This window comes from Aptenodytes forsteri, unplaced genomic scaffold, assembly GCF_000699145.1.
Source record: "Aptenodytes forsteri isolate BGI_AS27 unplaced genomic scaffold, ASM69914v1 Scaffold112, whole genome shotgun sequence".
In the NCBI taxonomy this organism is placed as follows: domain Eukaryota; kingdom Metazoa; phylum Chordata; class Aves; order Sphenisciformes; family Spheniscidae; genus Aptenodytes; species Aptenodytes forsteri.
Window position 1 is genome coordinate 11,865 of NW_008794883.1, and position 8,030 is coordinate 19,894.

The following is an 8,030-nucleotide window of genomic DNA, read 5'->3' on the forward strand; positions in this document are numbered from 1 at the left end:
CAAATGTGGGTTTTTTCCAACTACTGTGAAAAGGGGTAAGAGAAACCCCATTTCAAGGCAGCAAGCAAGCCACTGACTTATGTTTTGGACATATTCAAAAAATTAACCCATTTGTTGCAATTTTGCCTCTCTTTGATAATGAATGGGTATTGCCATGTAAAAGAAAAGATACCTACCTACAAATATAGAATGGATTTCAATGGCAGATTTGCTAGAAGTTGGGAAGGGGATCACTGAACACTTATTTTAGCATTCTGAATATTTTTTTAGAGACAGCACCACCTGTAGAATGCTAATATAAAATATATTTTTGCAAACTATCAAAGGAAAAAAAACTAACTTTATTTGTGGAACATTCTCAGTTGCAAAATATATTTTGCCATGTTCATTTGCACCTAACCTCACAAGCCACAGGGACTTCAGAACTGAAAGCGCTCAAGTTGTTGTCAGTTGCCAGTAGAATAAACCAAAGTTTCCAGGAACAGAAATTTAAAGACAATGATAGTCAAATATGTGTATGTCTGTGACTCTTCACTTGTGTTCCGACTAGAGACCTAACACAGATAGTCAAACTGCATGCTGCACAATGGCAACTGATTGCTAGTGCGCACAGGTCATTGCTGCATGACTTGCTAGATGCATTAGGAGATGGTTTTGCCTCCTTCTAAAGAACTGGGTATTGGCTCTCAGTATTGATTCCATGTTAGCTGAACTAATAGCTTAAGGTTGAATTTAAGCTGAAGTAATAGCTCAAATGCTGTAAGGAATCAGAGGTTCTTTCTGGCTGTGCTAGAGATATCCCAAGATGACACTGCAGCAAACTCTAAACTCTGTGCCTCAGTTTGCTCTTCTGTTGCATTTGATCAAAAGTATTAGGCCCAGAAGGAGGAGAGAAGTGCTGTTTTGTTCTATTTCTAAAGCTTAATTATTCTGTCGCAAATACTAGTAGATCTCACATTTCTCTATATCACAGGTTTGCTGTGAGGTTTAATTCACTGTTTTTTGCAAAGAATTTTGAGATTCTGGATAAAAGACATTACAGAAATGGAAAGCTTTAGAAGGGAGGAACACAGAAGATCTGGTTCTGAATGCAAACTCAAAGCTGTTCATGCTGCTGCCTTTTTAAAGCTGAGCCAAGATAGCAAAAGACAGAACTCAGCAGGCCCAGCCAAGTGTCCTGGCTCTGTGAAACGCTAATTTCATATCTTGTTTATGGTACCCAACCTGTCTAGATTATCACAACAGGAAAAGTCATAGAACCATGAGGGACTTGATTAAAACTCGCTACACCACAACAGCTTGAGAGTTATAAGGAGAGGAATGATAACACCTATGCAGGGCACGCCATCTCCAAGTATCTGTGTCAGTGCAACATACAGACAAGAGAGCGGAAACTCGGAAAGAAACAGAGCACTTCTATAAACCTTCTTAGCACTACCTGGAAATATGCAATCAAAAGCAGTACCCGGCATAAATGAGATGCAGGCTGGTCAGCTAGCTCAAACAGTTGTTTCAGCAGAGGCCAAAATTTGGCCTTTGTGGAATTTGGTTATTTTGTATGCTAGTTCTTCATAGTTAGCCTTTTTTTTAGTGCTGCTGTAATATGTGAGATTTTTCTAGATCAGCCGCTATTTTTTTATTTTTATTCATTTAGATTTAAAATACTTGAGAACATTTCTCTGAGGCCTCAGCTCCCATTCTTACCAGTATCTTTACATTCACATCTGCTCAATGAATGCTACAGGCTGCTCAAAAATTCTAAACCCTGAAGATTGTTAAGTTGCTTAAGCGTGGGCATAGAAACCTGTAGCTATAGGCATTAATGTGTGCTTAGCTGCTTAAACAGTAATAATAATTCTGTTATTTAGATGATGTGGAATACCTTATAAAAGAAGAGAGGTATTAAAAACAAATCTGTAGTAGACTATGAAGTACTTTTCCTAGGATATTTTACACAGATTATGGTCTATAACCACATAACACGTCTGGAACAAAAATATGCACCAGGTGTTTTGAATATTGACAATTTTCATTTTAAACTTTGCACCTGCAGAAGCCAAGTGTGATTAGGCTCTTCATAGTATGCAATACCACTGGCTTTCCTTAAAAATGAAGTTTTATGCTTGAGTTTGTTTCTATATGCTTAAAAAGTGGCTCCATGGAAACACATGGAGCCCTCTAAGATAGCTTTAAAGGAAGGTGGGGGGAGTTTAAAAAGAAAGCTGTTTGAGAGTATTGATTTTACAAGTAAGTACTGTGAAAAAGAAGGTGGAAAATGTGCTGGGAAAAGATGTGGAATTTAAATGAATCCTATAAATAACTTTTACAGCATACACATCTGTACAAAGGCAGAAGGAACAGGGAGAAATAGATCTTTCAAATTCAGTCTAGTTATCACGGTGTTAGGTATAGTTGTCATTCAATTGCAATGTATAGGCTTGGACTTCTCTATCCTTATTTCCAAATTATTATATACTTTCTAGAAGATTACATGGAAGACCAGTGCTACCAAACCCCTGCAAATTTAAAGGAGCATGAAACCTAAACCTTTGTAAGTGCATTCTCTTCAGCTCCATATTTCATATAGTTCAGAAACCCTGAAGAAATATCATTCAAGATCCTTACAGCAAGGGAATATGTAACCAAAGAACTTCTGTACAACTAGGGGAAAAGGAACCCTCAACAGATGATAGAAGCTATGCTGATTGAAGAACTATAACAGACTGCTACTAATCCAGAACATTAAACCACAACCCAAAACTCCTGTCCCTCTAACCAGTCCTTCACAAAGACTCCTTACATGGTTAAGAACCACAGGTGACCAATTAATTGCTGAAAATCACTGTCCTTCATCAGGTTTCAGGTGCATTTTTTTCAGTTCAACTCACAAGTACCTGTCCATCCAAATAGGTCTTGAGCTATCACTCTAGTGAGAGAATTAGATTCTTCACTCTAAGTCTGTTGAGACAAATACCGTAATTCCTTACAATGATCTATTGGTCCCTTCTTATTTCCTACCAAGTGGAAGGGGGAAAATATGCTATTCCAGATGAAATTTACCCATTTTTTCCCATATGAGTTTCATAGGCATCCTTTACCGATTCATCCAAAATGTAGGAGCCAAATTCTCATTAACAATAGGATACCTTCGCATGCTTGCATTGTCAGAGCAGGGGAAAAAAAAAAAAGGTCTCAGATCTAAAACAGCCACATTACTATAACTCATACATATGAATGGCTGACGTTTTGGACTTAGGCAGCTTGGATTGTTGCTGTTTTCAATATGTCACAATTCAGTTAATAGATTTCCTCCCAGTCTGGGCCTGTTCTCAAAAAATCTAGCTTATTGCTGGCAACAGATTCTTGTATATCTGCTTTCACAGACCAAAGTTCAAGAATAAACCTCTAAATCTGAAAGATGCTTTTGCTACACAGGTACCACAGGAGTGTATTTCACCACTATGCCCCTGCATGACAAGCTTGACCACATGACACATTTCTATGTGCAAACAGGAACACATCTGTGGTGTCTGGGAAATTCATGATAAAATGTTAAAGGCCTGAAACATGCTAAAATTATTTTGCCTACAGTACCATGTACAATTAGTTAAACCTGGAGTTGAATTCATAACGTAATATTGCCAAGTACACTTGTTTTTCTTTTTTTGCTGAGTCCTTGTTGCTTTAGTGTTACAATGAACATCTCAGAGTGCACTACTACATTACAGCTTCTTCAGTAGCAAAAGCAAATTTAAGGATTTCCTGCCTTCCCCTCTCCAACCTCTCAGTCTACTCCCTCAACCCCGGCCAAGCCTCTCATTCACCTAAGCAGCTAGGTGAAATCATCTGGCAACATCCAGCAGCATTGTTTCTGGGAGGACTGGTTAAGACCAGTGCCTACTGGAATGACACTAGCTACTCTGTGTTTGCTGCTGGAGAAAACGCAAGAGGAAGCTGTTCACTGAACAAGCACCGTCACCAGCACAATCATCTAACATCTAGAATTGCAAAATAGCTGTTAATGGAAACGATAAGATGTAGGAATCTATATAAAGCAAAAGGCAAAACAGTCAAAGAAAGCAAAGAGGAGATACACTCCTTTTTATCACATTCACTGTAGTTTGTAGCCACAGTCTGTACTGTGGTTTGATCTGACACTGAGTTTCTCTATATGGAAGGTGTTGTATACTTTGCAAAATAAAGTATTCAGAGAAGGAATATTCTGATTTCACACCGAAGCATTCATTTCTTTGTAAGTAGGAGACAATGTATCCGCAGTGTTTGGGGCTGTTTGCGGGATGTATGCTCACCTTGCAATGCAGAGCGGCTCAAACATCCCAAAAGTGCAAGAGCATACACCAGGCTGGATATCATTTCCTACCTTACCGCTCTCCTTTAAATCAGATTCCTCCTTTTTTTGCATATTCATTTTATTTCCATCACTTTTCATCTTCTTACATCTTTCATTGTGACACAAATGCAGAACCCAACAACCACTGCACACAAACAGCGTCCATCTGACGCAGCCACATGGGTGCAGTTGTTTACAAAATGGAATGGCAAGCTCCATACTTCTCAGTAGAATTTCTCATCAGCAAATCTGCCTCTTGCTCAGGGATTTTATTTTTCCATGCTCGTTTGTTGTCATGTTGATGACAACAGTTTCAGAAGTACAGTATGTTTATCAGAAAGATGCATATTCAATTAATACTGCTTTAGGCAGTTTTCACTAAAAATCAAGGCTTACAAATCCCTCCACAACTCACGCAGATAATAAGCCCCTTCAGAAGGATGTTTCAGCTGTATTTCTAAGATAATACTACCCTACCCTGCAAGACCCTGCCTTGCTCATTTGGAACTTGACTAGAACTTTATTTACAGTCAGTCTAAACTAGATACATCAGGAACAGAAACTTAAAATGCTGTCCTTTGATCTGTCATCACAGTTTTCCAGACATACATTATCAAGCAGTTCAGTACCAATAATTGAGTCACCTTAAAATAGTCTGTCACTGTAAAAGCAGATATGTACTTACAATTGGTACATACACACAAGCACACACACAGAGCTCCTGCAATAGGAATACAAACCCCAAGCATTTAAAAGTTCTCTCCATTAAGCCTTTCTACATTTTCAATTAGGAGAAGAGATGAGTTTTTTTCATTAAAATCTTCAATTCCCTGCATTTTTTATTTTAGTCCTAAAGAGCAACCTGATAGGTCATGCCAGGAGGGCAAATATAAGCAGATATGTATTCATCTCTTCCCAGATCTTCACTAATATCTCATTTTTCTTGTCATTATGTAGCAGAACAGCTTTGCTAGAACCAGATGCCATTGGGTTAATTAAGTGAGAGCACAAATGTCTTTTAAGTGGAGCCCTCTTTTTGAAGGCTTCCTATCTGTGGCTGATAATGTGTCCAACTCACCACAACAACTACCCTTTCAGAGGGGTGAATATTTCCAAATATTTTTGTTGCAGTACAGCAGAATTTAAACACATCGAAATGATTTTCATTGGTATTTAAAATAAGTGTAAATTTCTGCCTAAATAATTTGGAGAAGAAACCTCACCAGTGACTTACAGTCATCATTAAATACACTTAGTGGGAAATTAAATTTGGTTTCATGTTTTATGAGCTCCTTTTCAAGGTTTTAGACTGGAGTTCTGCCATTTGTTTAATTAAGAATTGATTAATCTTTCTTTTTTGCTTCTGATTTTAAGGGTGCCCATTCTCCAATCTCAAATGTTCACAGCATCTGAAATCTTTTCCTTCTTTTTCACAGCCTTAGCAGCATTTCCTAAACCCAAGAGGAATAACACAGTGCAAATTATGTGATGATAAAATAGCAGGAATTGCATTTTCACTGCATCATCACTACTAGTTAAGAATTTGTAACGAGAAACTTCTGTAACATTTGCAAAACTTTCATTAGAATGCACTGATTTCCTAAGTGAGTCAATGTTTAGAGCCTTTCACAATTAACAAATGTTTTAGGTAATGCTTAACATAAAAGTTTAACAAACAAAATAAGTCTCTTTGGAAACCATGGGGAGCGGGGGGAGAGCTTCTCAATACAAATCATGTTTCTCAAATGAGATTTCGTCTTATTTTGATATTGACAGCTGAAGACAAACATCTCTATTCTAGCTAAATATGCTTTCGGGCTGGATCAAATATATGAAAATGGCACCTGTTAACCAAGCTGTATAACTGCCACACTGAAATCAACAGAGTAAAACTAGATTTAGCTAGATATTTAAGGTCATTCTCTCTCAGTTCTTAACATTTGGAAGTATCACGTTGGCAGCAGAGAAACACGTAAGATCACAATGATCTACGTGTACAACACACATTGCTGCTACTGGAGACTACAGACATTTTAGCTGCAGAAGAAGCATGGAGCATCCTGACGCATCCTGTAAGTGCAACAGAAAACTGAAATACAAGCTGTCTTGCCTGGGAGTCCCAGATCTTTGCAGGTAAGCCCATGAATACCTAGAAAATGAAAATTAAATAACATAGCCTATGTGTTTACTAAGTGATTCATTGACTAATGCATGAGTAAAATCTTGTCTTTTCTAAAATCATTTGGGAGTTTTGCCACAGGAATGCAATTTCATTCACTGTGTCCCAATTCTCTGACTAGAAATAGATTTGAATAAAATTTTCAGATGCATCTGAATGATGAGCCTTTGCCCTGTAATGAATCAAGGGGTCTTTCTGAGTTAAGGTAAACTTCCATGTGCTTCGTTTAAGAATGCTGGCCTGCAAGGATCCTCTTGGGCCAGGAAGTCTCATCCTGTGACAGTTAAAACTCACGCTATCAGGTGTATCCATGCGTAACAGGCCTTATATTCAGACAGTCCCATTTGAAAACAAACAGGGGTTTATTAGGGCCTGATCAGTACAGAGGGCAAGGCTCATGAGAACTTGCAAGCACTCTTACCTCACACTGGATTGCAAACTTGAGCCAAAATTACACCTGCCATTACCACAACAGCAGTGTCTTAAAATCAAATCAGTGAACTCTGACCCAGTGGACAGCGATGTATGCTAGTTTTCAAACTCTGCCACAAGTTTCCTTTGACCTGTTTTAAGTCATGCCTTGTCTTGTACCCCCTTTTCTTAGTCTGTAAAATGGAGACTGTGTAAAATTACTATAAAGACTGTTCTTGTACAATAGGTTAAATGTCAGTTTTGAACTAATGATCTGCTGGGTTTGCCAAACAGATGATGTGGTGGATTGACCCTGGCTGGATGCCAGATGCCCACCAAAGCCGCTCTATCACTCCCCCTCCTCAACTGGACAAGGGAGGGAAAATGTAATGAAAGGCTCGTGGGTCGAGATAAGGACAGAGAGAGATCCTTCACCAATTACCGTCATGGGCAAAACAGACTCGACTTGGGGAAATTAGTTTAATTTATTACCAATGAAATCAAATGAGAAATAAAACCAAATCTTAAACATACCTTCCCCCCACCCCGCCCTTCTTCCCAGGCTCAACTTCACTCCCAATTTTCTCTACCTCCTCCACCCCAGCGGTGCAGGGGGATGGGGAATGAGGGTTGCGGTCAGTTCATCACACGTTATCTCTGTCACTCCTTCTTCCTCACACTCTTCCCTTGCTCCAGCGTGGGGTTCCTCCCATGGGAGACAGTCCTCCACAAACTTCTCCAATGTGAGTCCTTCCCACAAGCTACAGTTCTTCATTAACTGCTCCAGCGTGGGTCCTTTTCATGTGTCCTTTCCATGAGGTACAGTCCTTCAGGAACAGGCTGCTCCAGTGTGGGTCCCCCACAGGGTCACAAGTCCTGCCAGCAAACCCGGATATGATGTGGTATTGACCCTGGCTGGATGCCAGATGCCCACCAAAGCCGCTCTATCACTCCCCCTCCTCAACTGGACAAGGGGGAAAATGTAATGAAAGGCTCGTGGGTCGAGATAAGGACAGAGAGAGATCCTTCACCAATATCCGTCATGGGCAAAACAGACTCGACTTGGGGAAATTAGTTTAATTTATTACC